Source organism: Chrysemys picta, chromosome 1, assembly GCF_011386835.1.
Source record: "Chrysemys picta bellii isolate R12L10 chromosome 1, ASM1138683v2, whole genome shotgun sequence".
NCBI classification, from domain to species: Eukaryota; Metazoa; Chordata; order Testudines; family Emydidae; genus Chrysemys; species Chrysemys picta.
This window is the reverse complement of record NC_088791.1, coordinates 85839047-85861669: the sequence shown is the minus strand read 5'-3', so window position 1 is coordinate 85861669 and position 22623 is coordinate 85839047. Positions and strand designations below refer to the sequence as shown.

Genomic DNA, 22623 nt, shown 5'->3' with positions numbered 1-22623 from the left:
TTTGTTTAAAGAGACATTATTTAAAGAGACAAAGAGCATTTGTTTAAAGAGACAGGACTATAGTCAGATATTTCTACTGGACGGGGTGTTACCATATTGCAGAGTAAGCATCATTACAACACTGTCATTTCTAGTGATTTTTAATAAATTGAGTGAAATCTCTATAGACAATATTTAACAGGCCAGGTAGGTCAAATGTTAATATTCAAAAAAAATTGACGTGTGATGAGTTTTCTTTTTGGCAGGTGAATGTACTTTAAGTACTGAATAAAAGGTAACCTGTCTTTTGGGATACAAGGTCCAGATACACACCCTGATCGTGGGAGCACTGGGCTTGTGGGACCCCCACAATGAGCCGGTACTGAGAGGGTGTAGAGTCGGGCGACGCTACGCCCGGCTCATAATGTCCAACACCATCAGGTGGTCCAGAGACATCTATACAGAACACATCACGGGACACCATCAATACCATGTTGAGTAATCAAGACCATCGACCAGGAAAATAACCCACTTCCCTCCCTGATGAACCAAGGGATGCACCCCACCCATGTACTTATTTGCTACACTGATACTGACTTGGACTCTTCATACATTCCATGGGTGGTGTACCTGAGCCCACTTATCCACTGACGCTCTAAAAACTCCCGCACCCCAATCTGGGTCTATGCTGGTTATGTGATATGTATGTATCTCGTGATCCTTGAATCTGATACCTGTAATCCCTCATAACTCAAGCTGGACCCAGATGTACAGTACCTTCCCTCTTAACTTGTGTATATTTAATTTTAAACATTAACTTTAATAAAATTTTTCCATAACCACAAACTCCCATTTTCTTTGAAGCATTTCTCAATGGTTGGGCTAGTTTTCCTTTTTCTGGTGAGAGGCTATCAGTAGCTGAGCAGCTACTAGCAGATGAGAGATTAATTCTTCATTTTCTTTTGTGTGACCATCTCCTCGAGGAAGCCCCAGGAGGATTACCAAAGGATCAGTTGGTAATAAATGTCCAACAATTTGTGATATTTGGTTATGGATTGTATCCCAGTATTCTGACTGGACATGTCCATCATACATGCATAAAATCTCTTCTTTCACCACAATTTCTCCAACATTTATTGCCATTCAGTCTGTATATTTTTTAACTTGACTTTTGTTGGGTACCATTGAAACAATATCTTAAAGAAATTTTCTTTTATTATGCTACAGACTGAGTTTGTTGGTCCTCTTTTCCAAATCAAACTCCATTCCTCCCGAATAATCTGTCTATTCATAGCCTTTTCCCAGTGTACCATATATGGACATGTTTGTTAGGAAAGCTGTCTACAAAGATCAATATAAATTAGCTATAATTTTCATTTCCTCATTGACCAGATGCCACTGCTGTTATACAGAAAGCTAACTTTAGTAGAACAGTGTAATGGTGCGATGACTCACCGGCACGGTGTCTCCTGCTGGTTGTCTCAGGAATTATCTACTCCTGGCCCTGTCTCCTCTTCTGGCTATCGATTTCTACTCTTTTGTTTATTGCCTCTCTCCACACTCTGTGCTCGCTATCAGTGTGATCAGATGATCGCAACACTTCTCGAAACATGTCCTCCTTACTCCTCCTCATTTGCCTTCTTATCTGACAGAAGCGCTCCACTGGTGTGTAGGAACCGGCCCTCAAAGGCTAGGGTTGCCAACTTGGTAATATTTAAAAACAGGACACTCCAGCAGGAGTGCCGGAACCTTTTCTGCCCTGCCTTTTCCCCCAAGCTTCCACCCCATCCACTCCTCTTCCCTCCTCCCGTGTCAATCGCTGCTTTTCCCCTCCCACCCAAGTCAGGAGGGTCTCGCCTATGGAGCCAGGGCTGGGAGCTGCAGTCGCCCGAAGCAGGTAAGCGGCAGCCCTGGTTGAGTAGGGGCTGGCGCGGGTGATGATCCAGAGACTCCCCCCCTCTCCCTCCTGCAGTAACCGGACTTTGATTGTCCAGCCAATAGATCTGACCGGACACTGTCAGGTCCACTTTTCGATCAGACTTTCTGGTCGAAAACTGGGCACCTGGCCATGCTATCAAGGGCACATCTGTAGAAGCAAAAGAAACAATACAGTACACAGTCAGTATTGTGTGTGCACTCACAGTCTTGAATCATAGCAGTTACATACACCTCTTTCTCAATTTCCCTTGGCAAGCACACAGCACGGCCAGAGCACTAAACATGGTGAGGTTGGTTCTGGCGAGGGAGATGCAAGATGTGACAAAAGGTCTAGGTGGTTTCAGAAGAGGATCAGTGCAAGTGCGTAGGGACACTATTCTGAATACTGGCACCATTTTCCACAAGCAGGGGTTATCGAAGCTGAAATCACACTACTGAGGGTAACCAAAGATGCAACGGTGCATCTCCTGCATGCATGCGGCTTCAGACTGGGTCCATATGCTGCTTGCCTGTATGCTGCCTTAGTTCCTGCAGAAGTAATTGCTGATTGGTGTGGCAAAGTCACAATAAGATACACTGGAATTGGAAAAGGTTCAGAAAAGGGCAACAAAAATTATTAGGGGTATGGAACAGCTTCCGTATGAGGAGAGATTAATAAGACTGGGACTTTTCAGCTTGGAAAAGACACGGCTAAGGGGAGATATGATTGAGGTCTATAAAATCATGACTGGTGTAGAGAAAGTAGATAAGGAAGTGTTGTTTACTACTTCTCATAACACAAGAACTAGGAGCCACCAAATGAAATTAATAGGCAGCAGGTTTAAAACAAATAAAAGCAAGTATTTCTTCATACAACGTACAGTCAACCTGTAGAACTCCTTGCCAGAGGATGCTGTGAAGGCCAAGACCATAGCAGGGTTCAAAAAAGAACTAGATAAATTCATGGAGGATCGGTCCATCAATGGCTCTTAGCCAGGATGGGCAGGGATGGTGTTCCTAGCCTCTGTTTGCCAGAAGCTGGGAATGAGCGACAGGGGATGGATTACCTGTTCTGTTTAATCCCTCTGGGGCACCTGGCACTGGCCACTGTCAGAAGACAGGATACTGGGCTAGATGGACCTTTGGTCTGACCCAGTAAAGCCGTTCTTATGTTCTTAAAGTCTCCTACAATGGGGGAAGAAACAAAGCAACTCTGCCAAGGAACCTTCGGCAGAGGATTGCAGAGTATCCGCAGGAAAGTTTCCAAGAGATCTCTTTGGAGGATCCCCAGGAGATTTCGGTTTGCATTAACAAACTTTTCTGCAGGGCCCCCAACCGTGTAGCTGCACAGGAGATTGTGAAGCAGATGCAAACAGTACCTAGTGTTGTTAATTTCAATCCCTTCTCTCACATGCACCATGTAACAAAATAAAGGACACTGGTACCTTATGTAACCGTGCACTATCAAAGCAAAATGAATACTTACCAGAGCTCCCCTATCCTGCTTCAGTTATGCCAGAGCCAGACTGCTGGCACTGGCTAGATCCCTCTGGAGTCAAAAAGATGTCCTGGTTCACCATGCCTCCAGATGAGCCTGTTGCCTGTCCCACATTCTCCTCCAACCCGACCTCCTCATCCACCACTTCGTCCTCGTGGTTGACTCTGCTGGCCGCTGCCTCCAGTCCCCCGAGAAGTATCCACAGGGCTCTTGGTGGTGGAGGTGGGGTCACGGCTGAGGATGGCGTGCAGCTCCTTGAAGAAGCGGCATGTTTTCAGCACCACACCAGAGTGACAGTTGGCCTCCCTTGCCCTCTGGTACACCTGCCTCAGCGCCTTGATCTTAGCATGGCACTGCTGCGTGTCCCTTTTGTGCCCCTTCTCATCCATGCCATGAGTAATCTGCTCATAGATGTCAAAGTTCCTGCAGCTGGATTGGAGCTGCAACTGCACAGCTTCCTCTCCCCACAGACCCAATGAATCAAACACGGTGCACTGAGTATAAAGCTGCACATTTGACTGTTTACAGCACTAAATCTGATCATTTTTATTAATTAAATCATTTTAACAGCGGGAAATCTGTGGCATAGAGAATGCTATATTGGATCATGTTTCACACAGTATTCTCAAAGCCATCTATCTCATTGTCCTCCTTAAAATTCTCCTGTGCTGTGAGGCCTACAAAACAACAAAAAACTCAACTATGGCAGCTGTTTTGCTGTGACCATTGTTTATCTTGCCGAGCACTATCGCTTTGTTTCCTGTGCGCCCTCTGACTATTTGTTGTCTCCATCTTTTGTCTCATCGGACACGTGGATTGCAAATGCTTTGGGACAGAGGCCATGGAGCAAAGTTGCTACTCCAGCACACCCCCTTCAGGTCAGATGTAGTGCTGCAGCAACTTTGCCTCGGTTTCTCCACACAGTCCTTTGGACAACTCCAGCCATAGGAATGTCCTGGTGCTCTGCCTGGACTGCTTTACAGAGTTCACCCCTCCTAAGGCCACAGACCCCTTTACCAAACCCCAACAGAAACCTATATTAAAAAAGCCTTCAGCCCAGCTGGCTACCACCTCATTACAGATATGCTCAATCACTGTGTCTCGATCAACCCCTCAGTCCAGGGGCTAGCACATTCAAACCCTTACACAGGGATTCGAGCTGGTTACAGCTGGTCAGCCCCCTCATCTTCAACTCACCCCCAGAGAAGCCTGTCTTCTCGTCTCCCTTCCCCTTAGTCTTCTTTCTGGCTGCTTCCCAGGGAGAGAGAACATCTCTGCTTTGGATTTCTTCCCTTCCATTGGGCTCATCCAGCTCTTCATGGAAATAAAACCCAGCTCTTCCCAGCTGGGCTTTGTTTCTAATTAGGCCTGGCCGACCCTCCAGTTGCCCTCAGTCAAGTTAATTGAGCTCTCAGGCCCATATTAACCCTTTCATGACATGTGTTGGGTACATTTCTTTTTATATGCTTATCCAGTGCTTTACACAATGGGGCCCTGATCCTCTAGACACCATCACAAAACAAATTATTAATGTTTTCTGAAGTTGCTGATCTATCCCATTGATGCTGAGCAGCTGGAAAGTGTTCCTCCTTTACAAGCAGCTGAGAAAACGGTGCATTTGCAGCACACCCAGCTCCTGCCAAGTGGTGGAGCAACAGAATGGGACCAGAAACTGAAACCCAGACTGCAACAGGAGCAGGTAAAGCCTTGTCACTAGGCCTTACAGCTAGCCCTGGAATCACCACCACTTCATATTTAATGAACTGAGCAAATGGAGACATTTTTACAAAGCTTTATACATATACACCATTACTAATCTGTCTAGAAGTACACTGTGCCTAATACAAATGTTGGGCCAAATCCTGCAAGAATCCCATTGCAATAAATAGGAAGGGAGTCTAACAAGATTTGGCTCTTAGGTATATAGACACACAGGCAAGTTTTTTTGGTCTTTGCATTCGGTTTCGTTTCCCATTCCAGATCTCTTCCCCCACTATATCCATTCTCCACTGGGATGTTCATTTCTCTACTACAATCACCTTGAAATTGCCACTATGTTGTTCTCTATCTTTGCTTCTTATGCTGTGGTCCAATTCATTTTAAAAGTTAAAATTTGATTATTCTGGAGGTGATGTGACTCTTAGCAGTAAGACTCTTGGCCTTGTTTCAACTCCACTCTTCTGGATGAGCAGCTGTTCATTCCAACAGACCTTATTTATTTTCCTGCACAATCAAAGAAGTTTAAACTCCACCGTTTCCTTCCGTCTCACATATGCGTAATATACTATTTTGTTTTCAGACTGCCCATGTTTGGCTTCTAGAGCAGTTATCTCGGATTGTCTTTTCTGATTAAGTTATTGTATATTGTATCTTGAGACATAAAACAAGAGCAACCAACAGGTGGTCTCTGAACAGGATTAGGAGACTAAACCAAAGTGACTAGTGAAGCAAAGAAAACAAAACAACCCCCCCCCCCACCCTGCCCCAATCATTCACTTTCTTCAGAAGAAAAGAAGTGATGATGCTGGTAACGCATTATACCCCATTTTAGATCCAAGTGGTTAGTCCAAGTTCAGGGCCCTGGGGATGTTCCAGTTGGAAGTAGAAATTGATGGAGTCTGGGATTTTCTTTGATGCAGTTTTGTTTATTTACAAGGAACATACAAAGTCCTGCTTTTCCAAATGCAGGAGGAACCAAGAACAAAAAGAGCAGATTCTTAGCTTACAGCCTGAAGCCTCTTTAGTGAGCAAACCCAAAAGCTATCTCTCTAGCTTTTTCCAGGGTCACACTGTACTCACAGGTTATTCTTTGGTTTTAATGCTTTCTGCTGCTGTCTCTCTCTCTCTCTGTTCTGAGTTTGTATGTTCTGCCTTCCCCATGACACAAACAATATTCAGCAAACCATCTGCCCACTCAGTCCAAACTCCCGGGCAGGGTCACAACCCCCCTTTGTCGCCGTGGCCGGAGATCTCGATCGACTGAGAGAGTCTCCAGGATTGACCAGTCGATTGCGATCGACGGGTTCATGACCACTATACTAAGGGCATGAAAAGCTTTCTTTATCTCTTGGAGACGCAGGCTATGGCTACAGTACAGACATAGGCACCACCTTTATGAGTTGCTAGGGGGTGCTCAGCCCCACCTCTCCGCACTCCCACTTCACCCTGTTCCACCCCTCCCCCGAGCATGCCTTACCCTCCTCCTCTCCCTCCCCACAGCGCCTCCTGCATGCTGCTGAACAGCTGATCTGCAGCGGGTGGAAAGCGCTAAGAGGGAGGGGGAGGAGCTGATTTGGGGGGCTGCCGGTGGGTACTGAGCATCCACAATTTTTTTTCTGCTCTGCTGTAAGCTCTGTAGCGCCGGGGCTCTCAACCTTTCCTGACTACTGTGCCCCTTTCAGGAGTCTGATTTGTTTCAAGTCCCCCCCCCCCCCCCCGCAAGTTTCACCTCTCTTAAAAACTACTTGCTTACAAAATCAGACACAAAAATACAAAAGTGTCCCAGCCACACTATTACTGGAAAATTGCTGACGTTCTCATTTTTACCATGTAATTATAAAATAAATCAATTGAAATATAAATATTGTACTTACATTTCCGTGTACAGTATATGGAGCAGTATAAACAAGTTATTGTCTATATGAAATTTTAGTTTATACTGACTTCGCTAGTGCTTTTTATGTATTCTATTGTAAAATTAGGCAAATATCTAGATGAGTTGATGTACCCCCTGGAAAACTTCTGAGTACCCCAGGGGTAGATGTACCTCTGGTTGAGAACTACTGATCTAGTGAAGCCATTTTAAGCTGAGAGGAGAGAGCTCTCCCATCGACTTAATTAATCAAATGAAATACATTTTGCAGACATAAGTGGTAGTGTAGAAATGGCCTGAGTCTAGTGGTGGATGTAAGAGGACTGAAATGTAACTCATGAACAGGCATTGTGCTCATAGATTGTGTACTTTGTAGGGTGTTTGTTCTATAAATCAAAACTAGACAGGACTTAGATTTCTGCAGAGTGGCAGATCCCTGCCACTATTTACCTATCTTAATATTTTTTATGCAAACAAGAGAATTAACCTTATATAGTAGTTCCCCAACCCACCCCAAAGTGTGGATGCAGTTATATAGGGATAAAGATGGTATTCCTCTATAGGAATGGAAAAAACTATGCTGATGTAAATCACCTTTATACTGGCATAATTGCATCCACCCTACGGCAATTACCAGTATAACTATACCAGCAAAAAAACAATCCTCAATTGACATAGTTATAGCTGTCAAAGTTTGAAGTGTAGACAAGGCCTTAGTCTATCTGTATCTATACTAGGGTTTTATGGAGAAGTTTCCCCCTATTGCTAACACAGGTGTAACTCCCCTATTGGCAGTGGTATTGGGAGCGTACTGTAGACAAGGATCTTATGACGACTGGTGATTTTAATGGTGTGTCGTCTAATCCTGCTGAAATTGTTTCGAGAGACGCCACTAGTTTAATATATTTTTGGTGCTTCTCTATCTAAAAATATTGATTTTTAAAATGAAAGTTTGCAACCCATAATGTAACTGGCCCACTTTGGTATTTATCTTTAGATAGATCTAACCGTTGTGATAATGACATTTTTGAAAGTGGCTTCTGTTTAATGCAGAGTAATAATTTCTAACAATGATTGATCCATAAAACAAAATCCATATAATTGTTAATACACATTCTAACTACGAGCAGTGATGGTATATGTGCTAAGAATGCATATCAAAGCTTGGCTAAATCATTGCATGCTCTTTGACAGAGTCGGCTAAAACTTCTACTGGTACAAAAGAGCACAGTTCGGTTGTCATTAATGGAGTTTCACCTGTTCACACCAGCAGAGAAGGAGACAAGCAGTCAGTGAATATTTTTTCTTTAAAAAAGGAAAACAAAATTACTTTTAGAGTTTGGGTTCTTCATCCCTGTGATATTGGGCAGACAAAAACAGAGGAGGACATGAGGATCAGATACAGCAATTGGGGGGGAATGGCTGGTTGTACTCTGACTTCCTCTGTGTTAAAATACAATGGTATTGTAGAGAGAATGTCAGTTGCAGGATCTTTCACAATCTCAGGTAGTGACTTTCTAGCTCCACTTGCCCACAGGACAGCTTAATATAAATACCAGTATGAGGAGCAGCATATAAAGGCCTATACCAGCAGGTCAATATAAAATACAGCCATAATTTTGACTTCCAATCAGAATACATTCTAAGGCTGGATGGAAAGATAATGCTGTTTTTTGTAAAGATATTTACCATCTAAGATGGTATGAAAAAGTGTTTTTAAAAATATAAAGTTTGCATTTGTAAAAGGCACTCTCCTTTACTTGGCTCAGGTGCAGGTACACAACCTAATAACACATCCAACTAATTCTTATCAAAGACAAAAACAAAGCACAAAGGACAATACTCCCAATTATATTATCCCACTGTGGCTGGTAGAGGAACCCAGGCCCACCTCAGGGACACTACAAACAGCAGCTATTCACTGCTCAATTTCAGTTAATTGCTGATTCTTCATGAGCCTCTTCCTACTTAGCCCCTTTCAGCTTCACCCTTACCTCAGGTTCTTATGACCTTGCTCTCCCTGACACCTCAACTTAAGCAAATGCAGCCAGAAACAAACTCTGGTTATGCCTTTGGCCAGAATGAAGCATGCTTCCAGGGCGGGCCTAAGGATTTATGGGGCCCTACACAGTATTATTAAACTGGTGCTCCTATGCTCCACTGAAGCCAGTCCCCAGCTGGTGCTGCTGACCCCAGTGTGTTGAGGTGGCACAGCCACCCCCCCACCTGTGGACCCCCAGGACTCCCCCCTCCCATTGCTGACACACACTGAGCTTTGTATGCAGCAGATGCTGCGGCAGTGACTCAGGATAGGGTTCGTGCTGTCACATGGAGGCTGCATCTTGCCAGATCCCACAGCCCTCCTGCAACCCCTAGCCACTCCTGGCTCACCATGAACATTTTGACAAGTAGTATCAAGTAGTAATAACAACAATAATACAAGTGTGCGTGCGCACGTGTGTGTGCATGTGGATGAGAGAGCCAGTCTGTGTGTGAGAGAGACTGTGTGTGTGTTAGGGAAGTGTGAGAGACAGTGAGCACACTGTCACTTTAAGTCCCCCTGCCTTCTTCCCTCCCACCACTGACTCACATGGAAGTTTCACTCCTCCTATCCTAGTCCTAGCCTGGCCCCCGCTGGAGACCGAGCAGCGCAGGCAGACAGGATCCAGGGAGGGACTCCACTCTGGGTGGCGATGGGCCAGGGCTGTGCCTCTTTGGGCTCCCCGGAGCTGGGGCGGCACAGCCAGAGGCAGGAGACCTCAGCTGGCCAGCTGAGGTGGGAGGGAGGGAGCGGGGTTGAGGTCAGGGAGAAGCCTACCAGCCCAGCGCAGGGGAGGGACCAGCGATGATAGGATTCCAGCCGCGGCCAGCGAGGGGAATGCTGCCCCAAATTTTCAGGTTCCCTACTCAGCTGTGTATGCCTAGGGATGGCCATGCACGCTTCCTTGTCTCTCTGGTTCCAGCCTCCTTTTAGCTGAGCCTGCTAGGGTCTGATTGGCTGCTTCTGTGAGGCCTCTCTAGGCAGGCCTGGAGGACCCACCTGTGACATGGCACGCCATATGCTTTATGAAAATATGCTTATGAATGTGAATATGATGTAACTGGAATATGCTTTATGCAAAAGATCTCTTGTAAGGTATCATTACACAGTTTATAATCTACTGCATGTATTCATCCTATTTGTTTGCATGTATTATTTCTGTGTCTGAAGTTAGGAGAATAGGATATAAACTTGTATTACTAATGTAAACATATTAAGTGGAAGCCATTATGGGTGCTTCAGAATCAATGAACTGTAAATGGCTCTGTTTACTTGCAAACCTTCCTGTGTACGTGTGGGCCAGCCCAGGAAGAATGGAGGCTGGGGTCTCACAGGACATGTGATCATGTCACCTGATACTGGAATCCATCTTAATCCTTGTACTTTTCCATTGATGAGGCAGGGGTGGGGACAAGCACAGAAAAAAAGATTCCTGCCTTGTGCCAAAGCTATAAAAAGGGGTAGAGCAGGACAAAGTGGGCTGCCAGTCATGAGAAAACCCCTGCTTACCTCCTGAGATACCTGCTAGAACTAACAAGGACTGTACCAGAGGAAAGGATTGGGCCCAGACTAGGAAGGAGTCTAGTCTGTGAGAGAAGCTTATTGGAACATCATGGAGGGTGAGATATTACCTGTAATCAGTTTCTTAATGGACTAGGCTTAGACTTGCATCTTTTTGCTTTATTTTGCTTGGTGACTTACTTTGTTCTCTCTGTTATTACTTGAAACCACTTAAATCCTACTTTTTAGACTTAATAAAATCACATTTGTTTATTAATAAACCCAGAGTAAGTGATTAATGCCTGTGAGAGCAAACAGCTGTGCATATCTCTATCAGTGTTATAGAGGGTGGCCAATTTAAGAATTTACCCTTTATAAGCTTTCTACAGAGTAAAATGGATTTATGTGGGTTTATTTATTTGCTCCCATTGGGAGCAGGGTGTCCAGGTGCTGGAGGCAGGTAACCTGCTGAGCCGTTTTCAGTTAAGTCTGCAGCTTTGGGGGCGTGGATCAGACCCTGGGTCTATGTTGCAGCAGGCTATCATGTCTGGAGTCCCAAGCTGGCAGGGAAAATGGGCTCAGAGGTAATTTCAGCACATCAGGTGACAGTCCCAAGGGGATCTCTGTGACCGAACCCCATCACACCACCTTCATTCTTCCTTTCCTGGGTGGGGTGTAGTAGTAGTCTCTTTTTGTTCTTTGATGATATTTCCAGTCTCCTGGGGTCCAAATACCTGCCAAACACACGCATGCACATATGCAGCTAAATGCATAATGAAACCGATTGTTTACATAAGTAGTTCGCACATATTCTAAGGGACAATTCCAGGTAGAGTGGCCCATTAATACCTTTGCTGTCATAGAACAAAAAGGGAGTTAGTAGGGTACAAATTGTTGTAATAAGCCAGGGCTGTCCAAACTGTGGCTCATGAGCCATATGCGGCTCTTTTACTGTTCAAGAGTGGCTCAAAAGCCCCCCAGGTCCTCCCCATTCTCCACCTACCAGACTGACAGGGGGCGAGCTCAGGCCATCTGCCTTGCAGTGGGGTGGTGGGATAGAGGCTTCTGTTCAGCAGGGAGGTGGGTCTCGGGGCTTCAGCTCTGTGGCGTGTACCTACCGGGGCTCAGGGCTGAAGCCCCGAGCCCCAGCTCCTGCCAGGTGTGCCCCAGCTCTCGAACTTTTGAAGAATGTCGTATGCAGCTTGGAGGGCCAGTAAGTTTGGCCACACCTGTAAATAAGCCGTCTTTATATCTTGTATTTAGCTGTGACGCTTGAGTGCTTTTCTGAGACCTGAAGAAGAAAGAGCTCTGTGTGGCTCGAAAGCTTGTCTCTCTCAGCAACAGAAGTTGGTCCAATAAAAGATATTACCTCACCCACCTTGTCTGTCTAGTAAAGCATAGCACTTGACAACCCGACATGAAAGCACATTTTAAATGTTCTCAAAGGGCAAGCAAGGTACTTTCAAAATACAAAAATGCCATTACAGACTCAGGTTCTGAAGTTACAGTGACTGAGGATGCCCTTTGAGAGTAGAAAACAGCAGATACATGAATTAAAATTATGTGTGTGTATTAGGCTCAGCAGCTCGATCCATGGCATCTGCCATATGTATGAGGAGACGTTCATGGCTGCAGTCTTCCAGTCTGCTTCTTCAACTGTACACCCTTCCACTCACTCCCTCCTCTTGTACCTCCCAGGCATCCCCTCCAGCACCCCAACTATACCCCCTTCCAGCTTCGCTCCTACCCCCTCCAGTGTCCTCTTTTTGGGATCCTGAACTATGGTAACCTTTCTTGGAATCTAGATACTGGAGACAAATAGGAAACAGTTCCAGCCCCGGGAGGCTCACGGATATCAGTGCTGTATACCTGGGCCCCAAGACCTGCTGATAAAAAGGGGCAGGAATTATAGGAGGTGACCACCTCCCCTTGCCTCTTCTGTGGCAGTAGGTTCCCCTCAACCAGTGGCCCAGTCTAATTTTGGCGGGTTTGTCAAGGGCAACATACCAGTACCTACAAACCCATCTGTTCCTATATGTACCTTTGCCAATCATCCATCCCACTACCTTCATGGTTGTAGTCACATCACATTGCATCAGTGGGTCCTAAGCACAGTGGGTCTAGGATATTCCCCTCATCTTTTTCTATGCCCCTTCCCAGTCCCTTTCCCGGTCCCTCTTCAGGGACCACTCTCACAAGACCCTTCTTCAGCAGGCAGTCCAATCTCTCCTTCTAGCAGAGGCCATAGAAAACATTTATCTGTTTCTCAGGGGAAGGGCTTTTATTCCCATTTTCTCCTTATTCCCAAAACAAAAGATGGTCTCAGACCTATTTTAGATCTAAGAAAGTTAAACAAGTACCTGAAGAAATAAAGTTCTGCATGGTTACCCTAGCTTCCATTATTCCTTTCCTGGAACAAGGGGATTGGTATGCTGCCCTCAACTAACAGGACATTTACTTCCATACAGAGATCTGTCTAAGCCACTGCAAGTTTCTCAGGTTTGTAGTGAATGGAACCCACTACCAACTCACAGTACTTCCATTTGACCTATCCACAGCCTGGTGCATTTTCACAAAGTGCATGGCAGTGGTAGCTGTGTATCTGAGTAGACTGGGAATCCCTCCTGGATGACTGGCTGGTAAGAGGCCAGTCCAAGTCTCAAGTACTGTCCAGGATGACAGTCATCATCCAGGCCACCTTCAATGGACTGGGGCTGTTACTCAATCTCAACAAATCATTTCTAAAAACTGTGCAAAGGACAGAGTTTACTGGAGCACTCATGGATGCCATGAAAGCCAAAGTGTTTCTGCCTCAGTCAAGGTTCCAAGTTGAGGTATGGTATCGGACAGAACTAAAAGCATATCCCATTACCACAGTGCACACTTCCCTCAGGCTCTTGGGGCACATGGCAGCATGTACCTACATAGCACAACACACGGGCCTACACCTCAGAAGGCTTCAGGGATGGCTAATGTTTATCTATGTCCCCTGTTGTATTGTCTAGACAGAGTAATTTGCGTTCCAGAGTTAATTTTGTCCTCTCTGGACTGGTGGCTAGACTTTCAGAATGTCTGGGAGTTCCCTTCATTTCTCTGCAACCAACACTTACACTGGCCACAGACACCTTGTCCCTGGGTTGGGGAGAACACATGGGAACCCTACAAACTCACAGGTTGTGGTCCTCACAGGATCTGAGGACTTATATAAATGTCAGGGACCTCCGTGCTATCTATGTAGCCTGTTCGGACTTCTGTCCGCATATTGTGGGGAAAATCTGCTAGTGTTAACAGACAACACAGCAACGATGCGGTATGTAAAGAGAGAGGGAGGGGTGTGTTCATTCCAGCTGTGCCAGGAGGCAATTCTACTTTGGGAGTGCTGCATAACAAACTCCATTTACCTCAAAGTTGCTTACCTCCCAGGAGACTAAACATGTTAGCAGATCACTACATCTGGACATGGCCATTTTCCAGCTGTGGGGGACTCCCCAAGTGGATCTATTTGCCACAAAGGCCCACAGAAAGTGCCATCAGTTCTGCTCAGGGGGCAGAGGTTATAGCCCAGGTTCTTTGATGGACACTTTCCTGATATCATGGATGAACTCCTTACTATACCATTCCTACCCAGTGTTTTGTTCAAGGTCAAGCAGAACCATGCTTGTCTTATATTACTAATAGCACTGTCATGGCCTCAGCAACATGGGTTCTCAACCCCACTAGCATTGTTAGTGAAACCTCCTCTGCCTCTCTTGTTGGATCCAGACATGATTTCTCAGGACCCTGACTGTCTGCTCCACCACAACCTACAGGCCCTCTACTTGACAGCATGGATGCTTCATGGATAACACCAGTGGAAATGGCTTACTTGAAAGGCATTCAAGGAAGTGCTTCTGAATAGCAGAAAGCCTTTAACTAGGCATGCTTCATGGCCATGTTCTATCTGGTCTCAACAGAAGCATGTCTCTCCAATTCAGGCATCCATTAACCATGTTTTGAATTATCTGTTGCACCTAAAACATCAGAGTGACCATTAGTTCTATTAAAGTACATTTAGTAGCTATTTCAGCTTTGCACTCTCCAGTGGGTAATAGTTTGCTTTTTTCCAAACCCATAACTATAAGATTTCTAGAAGGGTTAGACAGGTTATTCCCACAGGTGTAAGAATCTGTTTCCCTTTTGGGAACTCAGCCTGTTGTTAATAACATTAATGGGGCCACCTTTTGAACCTCTCATGACTTGCTCCCTATTCTATCTCTCTATGAAAGTAGCATTTCTGGTTGCAATTACCTCAGCAAGGAGAGTGGGTAAATTGAGAGCCTTGGTCTCAGAACCTCCTTACACAGTTTTCCATAAGGATAAAGTTTACCTCCGCCCTCACCCAAAATTCCTGACAAAGGTGGTTTTCAATTGCCATGTTAATCAGGCTATTTATTTGCCAACATTCTTCCCAGACCCTCACATGCAGAGATAAGGAGAAGCTTTCTGCTGGATGTGAGGAGAGTTTAAGCTCTCTATTTGGACTGTATCAATGTAGTTATTTATTATGTAAAGGGTAAACTGGTTTCCACGCAGAGGATTTCTTCCTGGATTTCCTCTTGCATTTGTTTGTGCTACCAGTTAGCTAGAGTCATGCCACCTCCTAGATTATTGGCTCATTTGACTAGCATGCAAGCAGTTCAGCAAATTCCCTGGAGCAAGTACCTATTTGAGACATTTGCAAAACGGCGACCTGGTCATCAGTTCACATATTTGCTACTCATTATGCAATTTACCATCAGTCCAGGAACAATGTCAGTTTTGGACAGTTTGTTCTAGAATTGCTGTTCATGTAGACTCCGAGTCCACCTCCACATTAATTTGCTTGTGAGTCACCTATAGTGGAATGGACATGTACAATCACTTGAAGAAAGAAAAAAAAAACGAGTTACCTACCTTTCTGCAACTGTTGTTCTTCCAGATGTGTTGCACATGTCCAGTCCATGACCTGCCCTCCCTCCCCTCTCTATCAGAGTCTATCCAGAAAGTTGTGTGTGATGGCACAGGGTGCTTGAGCTGCCCTGAGGAGTATCGCAGAGGGAAAAAGTTATTTGACAATTGTGCACAAGGTGCACACATACCTACAGTGGAATGGACATGTGCAACAAATCTCAAAGTTACGGAAAAGTAGGTAACAGGGATTTTTTCCCCCATGCTTTATGAAGCACTGTGATCTATGAATAAAAAGTGCTGTATAAGAGCTAAGCATTATTTATTAATTATTATTATTATTATAGTAAATTACTACCAAAAACTGATATTTCAAAAGCATAAAATTAGAAAGAACACAAAAACCTCAGTATGGTCATTTTCCTTTTATAATTGCTATTCTATTCCAGAGATCAATGTGATAAGACAGCATAAGAAAAAAATGCCACAATCCCTATAGCTTTTCTTTTCAACCAATGTATTTGACAGCCTATCAATGTAGCCACTGGATGGCAGTGTTTTACATGGAATTTCAATATCAGTTTCAACAGTTTAATAAGACTATAACTGTGGGTGCTCATCAGATTAAAACTGCCATCCAAATACTAGGCTAGCACTTATTTGAATTCTATGTTTGTTGCACTGACAAAAATTGAACTGACAGTCATATTATGGAGAGGCTACTGTCTCTGCATTGTTAAGGTTGAGGCTTGCTTTCCATTATAAGCCCAGCTTTGACTCTCACCTCTGAAATTCTCAAAAAAGGGTCTTTTCTATTTCAAATGTCATCTGTGCAGTGGGTGGCAACCGGAGAATTTTTGCTCAACTTTCAGATATTTGGACAAGCTAATTATTTTTTCCCCGAAAACCTGTATTATGTTTTGAAAATTCCACTGACACTTGTTTGTCTTTTCTCAAAAATGGCTTTCAAATAAAACTTATTTGAAAGACCACAAAGAGGTCAAGAGCATGGGATCAATTTTGAGACAGGAAAAGGCATATTTGTCAGAACTGGAGGTGAATTTGCTCCAGCCAAGTTCATACTGACCCTGCCAGCAGGTAGGGGATCTTGGGGGACAACTACTGCACTGGTGGGGTGTAAAATAAACTTTATTAAGAAAATGCAAAAACAGGGAAAGTTTAATAGTGAGGGATATGGGGTTTGTTAAGGTAGACAATTGGGGAGGGGTTTCTTTTAGTAAATAGGATAGGGGGTTTCAATAGTGGGGTACAATACAGTGGGTGACCAATTAACACTGAAGTATAAATGTAACAGGTAGCTAATAGTTTCTATGTAAAGGGTGTGTCACAGCAGCATATAACCAACTGACAGTTATGGGTAAAATGTGTTAAATAACCAACAACTCTAGGTAAAAATGTGTCACAGTGGTGTAAATGTAAAATGTGAGGGGTGTTAGAGAGAAAAGGGGTAACCAATGGGGTTTTATGCTAGACTTCAGTAATACAATTGACGTTTGGCAGCAGTAGGAGCAGGGTGAGCACGTGGGGGAAGGGATTAAGAGAGAGAGACACAGAGAGCAGACAGGCCGCAAGTTTAAACAGCAGAGAGACAATTATACAGAACACAGCAAAATCTTATCTATGGTTTAACTTAACCAAGACTACACAAATTAGCAAGTAACAAAACACAATTCAACAATTCTTTAAGCCTAACTTACAGAGTACAATGCAAGCAATTTTCTAAACCTAACAACCACAACTATGCAAAATGAAATTACAATTTATCTAGACTAAATCTAACCTAATGGGTGCACCTTATACTAGGAGTAGTTCCAGAGGGCAGAGTGGTGTGTGCCCAGGATACAGCTTCGGGGGGGGAGGGGTGTTTAACTAGTGGTGGCTGCAAGCAGGCTTATTTCTAGCAGCAAAGGCACTGCGGAGCTAGAAGCAGATTACAGATACAGACCAAGGAGTTAGCTTGGGTCTGCCCGAGAAAGCCAGCAGCTAGAACAAGGGGAGTGTGCAAGAGGTTTTTCCTTACCAATCCCCAAAGCAGCAGCAGGAACAGCAGTTGCAGCATCAGAGGACGCAGAGAGGACTCGATTCGCTTACAATAATCAGGAGATCTCCAGGCATAAATTTGTTGTTTGTGGGAGGGGAGTTTAAAAACAGGGGTACGCTCAAAAACAAACGAGAGCGGGGAGAGGGCCCCCCAAAGACCCCTAGCTAATCAGACCAGGTGGCAAAGCAAGGACCTTCTCTGGGGGTCTGATCAGAAAATGTCTGGTTTTAAGGGCAAATTCAGGCAGTTTCCCGCCAGTAACTTTGATTGGCTCCTCTTGATACAGGGGAGGAGAGAAGGCAGGGAAAGGTTGCAGGTAAGCATAGGCATGCCTGGGCATGTTCTGAGCCACAGGTATGACTCATATGCTCAGCTATGTGGCCACTTTAGGTCTTGCATACCTGGGCAGAGCACCCTACACTGAGCCGGGTCCGAACAAAGAAGCTAGACAAAGGAGTGAAAAAGCCCCCACCTCCCTGAGCAGAGCAATGGCTCCAGTCAGTCTGCACAAACCATTTCCATGAGCAGGGCCAGGCCGCGACTTTGATCAGTTCCATGGCCGGGGGGGGGGGCGGCCACTCAGCACAAACAGAAAGGAAGGGGAAAAAGGAATCCAACAGGGGGACAGCTGTAACAGACACATACCTCTTGTGTTGGTCTATTGGGGACCTTTAACAATCACGTTTTACTGGCATGAATGTTTGCAGAAAATTAATTCCAAAGTGGCCTGTTTAAATATTTGCAGAAAACATTTTTTAAAAAATGTGTACATGTCAGTATTTGTGCTAGAAGCACTCACACGCTCCTCTTTTCAGGGAAGAGAAACAATATCAATCGTGATTTATTAGATAAATCACCACTAACCAACATAGCTCAAACAGGAAATGTTGAACAATTACTGAGACTATATGCCATCAATCCACAGAGTAAAAAAGCTTAATACTCACAATATCATAGGATAATTTCAAATAAGAAATTTCAGAAAATCATGTTGTGTGTGAGGAGATTCCATGAAAAATAAGAGGCTAAACCTACTGAATAAATTACTTTGTTCTACGCACCCTGTTCCCAGAAGCCAGAGATCTTTACTCAATATCTGCTCCTGTTATCTTCTCCTGACTCCTGCCTATCATGCTAGGGCCGGCATACACCAGCTGCATCTTCATTCCCAATATACTCCTCTCACACATATCCTCAGTTCCACTGACTGTGTCAGCCATGGCCACAGGAGAGAAAGCACCACTATCCTTCCCCTTCTACCTGAGCCGATTCAGCTTCCCTAAACCCCTATTCCTGAGGAAACAAAGTCCCACTGAGGGCATTATCTCCTAAAAATATTTCTTAGAGCTGAGAAGATTCAGGGATGAATTTCCCTCCCCCTCACACACATATTTAGGGGGGAAAGAAAGAACCTCTCCTGCACCTCCATACTACTAGTCTCATCCTCCTACTGGTAGCAACCTTGTCTCCATGTTATACCTTCAGAGTACACAGGATGCAGACGCTGCAGTATTCATCCTTCTGTGAAAAATACAACTCTCCCCCATCCCCGGTAGTGGTGCAGTCTTCAAATCCACTCCTCAGCCTATGACTGAACTTCTTAAAGCCCTTAGAAAATGTTCTAATCCAAAGATAGCATTTTTTACATAGCAGGTAAGAAAGGGACAAAGAAGGGAAAAATGGAGTCTGGTCTCGGTACTGGGCAGAGTTAAAATTATTGAGATGTCCCCACTGCTTTTTCACACTGTCGAGTGTTTGGGATTGAAGTTTGGACTTAACTCTGAATTCCCTGGGTTTCTGATGCTTATTTTTGAGAACTAGAATGTTCTGGTAAAATATTTTACCCTTGTTACTGATAAGTTCTCTCAAGCTTTACTTCAGTTTAACACCTTTTTTTTTTTGTCTGGGAATTGCACAAGACTTAATGTGCTTTATTACTATGTAAAACTAAATTCACAGGGCTGAATTCATATTTGAACAACCCATTTCAAATTTGCAGCTTCCATTCCCCCCCCCCCATCATTAAGGATGATGTGTCACAAAAACCATATAAAATGTAGTAACATAAAACGAGGAAGAAAAAATAGGTTGTGGTACAGAAAATTATTTACGTTGTCTAGTCCCTTTTGAGAAAATGAGCTTATACAGTTCTAGCAGTAGCATAGTGATAACATTTGTATAGTTTATGGGTGTCAGCATTTCCATGACTAAACCCTCTCCTTCAACAGTTTGTAACTTCAGTGTGAACATTTGTTTCGGCAGGAAGTTTGCTTTTCAGTTTATATTTGTATGCGTGTACACGTGTATCAAACTAAGTATTTAAAAGGGGAAAAAGCATACTCTTAAATGCTTAGCTACGTATTTAGTTGATTTAAAACACATGGTTTTCTTACAACCTTAAAAGTGTGTTAGCTTAAGATTCTATAAGACATAGGTATTACAGATTCTTACCATAAAGGAGTTTTTGTTGGCAGGTTTATGTGATGGCTTATGTGTTCTGGTTCTTGGCTGGCACTGATAAAGTAGGTCACTCAGCCCCTAGAAAATGGGTCAGTCTCACAAGCCCTCTCTCTGGCTGGTTGAGGGACGACATTGATTAGCTCCAAGACAGTCTTTTGATTCATCGTGGCAAGAAGGATTGTAAGAGCTCTAAAGCGTGAGGTTGTAAACTGGTGACAATGAGCATCTCAGGGCACATTTTACCCTGTATAATGTGCATGCAAATGGGTTGGGGGAGCACAGGAAGAGGGTATATGGGACCTCAGCTATCTTAAATGTAACCATGCACCTCTACAGCAGCAGAGCACTGAGGAGACTTTTAGGATGATGGCCTTGCTTCTCTGACAGTCCTTCTAAGGGGTGTGGCTTGACAGTTAGGGGGTTCACCCACACAGACATAGTAATACTCCCTCTGCTGGCTACTCACCAGGCTATGTTGAGTCCCAGTCCACTGGACCTGTGTTCTCTAAGCTTCCCTGGGTCTTAGTAGACTGCAGTATTGTTTCTTCCCTTGGCCTCGCTGACATGTCTCCTGGGCACACACTGTCTGTCTGTCACTCCTTCACGGAAATGGAACCATGCAGCCCAGCTGCCCTAGGCCCCCAGGATCAGTGGTCACCCTTCAGTCTTCCCAGTATCTGAAGCACACTCTGTCCCAGAACCCCAACTGTGTGGGCACTCTGGGTTACTGTTTAATTCTTCAAGGACATGTGATAGTGAAAAGCAAACAGACGTATAGGGTTTGTAAAGGTTTCTAGATACCATTACGTTTTACTTAGAGATAGTACAAGAAATACACTAATCTAGACAAAATAATAAACACACCTGTATGCATTTCCCTCCCTCAGTTTCCTCACCACTCTTTGGGCTTAGAACAGAGTCCTCTGAGGAGTCCAGGATTCCCCCCGCCTGCACATGTCCTCTTTTCAGAATCATGGAATCTGTCTGCCTCCTCTAGGTTTGTTATCTGTGGGGTCAGCCGAGGAAGAAGTAAGTTAAGGATATGTCTTCACTAGCAATGTTAAAGCGCTTTAATGCGGCTGTGTAGTCACGGCACCAGTGCTGGGAGAGAGATCTCCCAGTGCTGTAAAAAAACACCCCCATGAGGGAGTAGCTCCCAGTGCTGGTGCACTGTCTACACTGGCACTTTACAGCACTGAAATGTGCAATGCTCAGGGGTGTTTTTTTCACACCCCTGAACGAGAAAGTTGCAGCGCTGTAAAGTGGCAATGTAGACAAGGCCTAAGAGGATACCCCTGCTATGAAAGCATACCTATCTTTTTCTCTCTCCTGCCCAAACTTCCTTTTCCTGCTCTAAGAGTCCCTCAAGTTTATATGTTCCACCACCAACACCTGGTTCCTTTGATCTGCTGCTGGAGATTTCCCCCCAGCCATCCTATTGTTTTGTCTAGGCCAGGTCTATTCACTAGCTAATAGCCCCTCAATTACTGTCTCTTTCCAAGACAGACTTGCAGGCTCCATTCCTCTCTATCACCGCCTGTTGGAATTTCAGTCCAACATGGAGGTAAAAAGACAACAGAGAAGGCAACTAGCCTTACAACTAACTGGAGCTTGCAGCTTGATAAAGATACATACAGAGAGTTCATAATCTCAAACCAGAATTCATAAATGGTACATAGATTCCCCCAAACAGCCACGGGGGATAGCCAGTTACCTATCCACGCAGTGCATATACTGCGGTGTACAGCCTTTCCTGGCAGAGGTCCATGCCACTTCTTATCAATGTCCCACACATTGGCCCTCATCATTGGCACGGAGGATGGCAGTGGGATTCTCTAAGAAGCCAGTACTGCTCTGCTGCCCCTTCATGACTTAGTTAAATAATATTTTAAAGGTGGGGGAAAAAAGGGTTTGGAGAGAGTTTCACGTATACATCCAATTCCTACCATATTGGAAGCTGCTCTGCACTGTTTTTCAGATCCGATGCATTACATTCGGCTGGTACATTCCAGCCAAGAAAACCAGGTTTGCCCCACTGTTCGACAAGTCTGTGGAAAAAACAAAGGCCAAACAAAAGCTTCTTTTAAAACCACAAGAAACAGAGGCAGGGCTGGATTAACTTTTTGTGGCCCTGGCTCCAAATATATTTGTGGGCCCCTATAGGGGCAATGGAACATGGTGTGGGGAGGTCGATCCTTGGAGTGAGAGGCTGGCCAGGAGCAATGGGGCATGGTACGGAGGGGGCAGCCCCGCTCCACCCAGTGTGACGGCACTGTTTACAAACCGGCAGTCGCCAGATGCACACTGGCACGCCCAGACCTGTGCTGCCAGCGTGCCCTTTCCCCATGGGGGTGGGTCCATGCTGCGCCACACAGCCCCCCCCCAGCCAGTACCTCCTGGACCAGCTATGCCCAGGACCCCCACACAAATGCACAGTGCCCTGAACATGCCCTCCATCCAGTGTTCTTCCCGTTCTCAGCCCACCACAACCACCCAGTACCCCACAGACACCCCATTGCCCAGCACCTCAACACGCACAGATCTCCCCCGCCCCCACTGTCCAGTACCCTTCCCCACAGCCCCCCCAACTACCCCCAAAGCACCCGAAACAGACCCCCACTGCCTAGCACCCCAAAATACACAAACTT

The 22623-nt window shown here is 44.9% G+C and overlaps 1 long non-coding RNA gene across 3 annotated transcripts in view; it reads right to left on the bottom strand.

Annotated features, from left to right (window-relative positions):
• Positions 1-6035: 6035 nt before the first annotated feature.
• Positions 6036-22623, bottom strand: part of LOC135974149 (uncharacterized) — a 36428-nt gene continuing 19840 nt past the window's right edge. Inside the window, exons 2-6 of one of the 3 annotated variants that reach the window (XR_010591358.1) lie at positions 21922-22023; positions 20840-20981; positions 20442-20712; positions 15300-15399; positions 6036-11261 (exon numbers count right to left, since the gene is read on the bottom strand). This is a non-coding gene — a long non-coding RNA (uncharacterized LOC135974149). Of the gene's footprint in view, positions 11262-15299; positions 15400-17494; positions 17970-20441; positions 20713-20839; positions 20982-21921; positions 22024-22623 lie in introns of those variants that run through there. The other 2 variants (XR_010591359.1, XR_010591357.1) reach the window with 2 other exon arrangements.